Raw genomic sequence first — 839 nt, 5'->3', positions numbered from 1 at the left:
AAAATAAATAAGCTATCCACAATTCACAACCCAAAGATGAGAGATGGACACAAATTGATTTTGTTGACATCCTTCAATTCATAGTTGCTCTATTGCTCTAACTGAATACCTAACAAACAATAATATTTTTTTGTATTTACACATGTACTAGAAATTTACTCATAAAGAATCATTTATGGTACAGATGAATTCAACAATACATTCACAAATTACAAGTGGAATTTATATTGCATATCCATTTTAATGTATTCTAAACATAAAATACAAGCTTTTGAACAAGAAGATGATAGAAATGTTCATCGCAAACGGAATATATATGAATCTTCCTATGAAGTCAAATTACATAAATGTTGATACTATTACTAAAAACCTAATAGAACTTTATATTCATGTAGTAAAACGTACACAAAAAATACAAAATCTGATAATGATGTCCATTAATCTTTTGGCCATACGGAGGGCCTTCCTCAAATCCTCTTAGTACAAAAATTTCTTATCGTCTAATACAAATCTATACGTTTACATAAACTGATTTCAAGTAAAACATTGAAGAATTAGGATGGCATGCCGATTAGTCAACAAAACATAATGTGACGATTAGTTTATATTTAAAAAATGTTTTTTACATCATCTGTAGTACACATGGATATATATATTTATGTTTTTTACATCATCTGTAGTTTGCACAACCTTGAGGATGCATTTACCTATGTCTTTCATTTCAGCAGGCTATGAAATGACACTGAAGTTCGCTTTCGATTGCTAGTTGGCCTTGAAATAAACCTCTTAAAAGCTTGAATATGCTGGTATCAGAATAGAATGGCATAAATGGACTGAAA

This window comes from Azolla caroliniana, unplaced genomic scaffold, assembly GCF_043228905.1.
Source record: "Azolla caroliniana isolate FFs.n. ecotype wild unplaced genomic scaffold, voAzoCaro1.0.p SCAF_12, whole genome shotgun sequence".
NCBI lineage: Eukaryota > Viridiplantae > Streptophyta > Polypodiopsida > Salviniales > Salviniaceae > Azolla > Azolla caroliniana.
The sequence above is the reverse complement of the archived record's forward strand: the minus strand, read 5'-3'. Positions refer to the sequence as shown.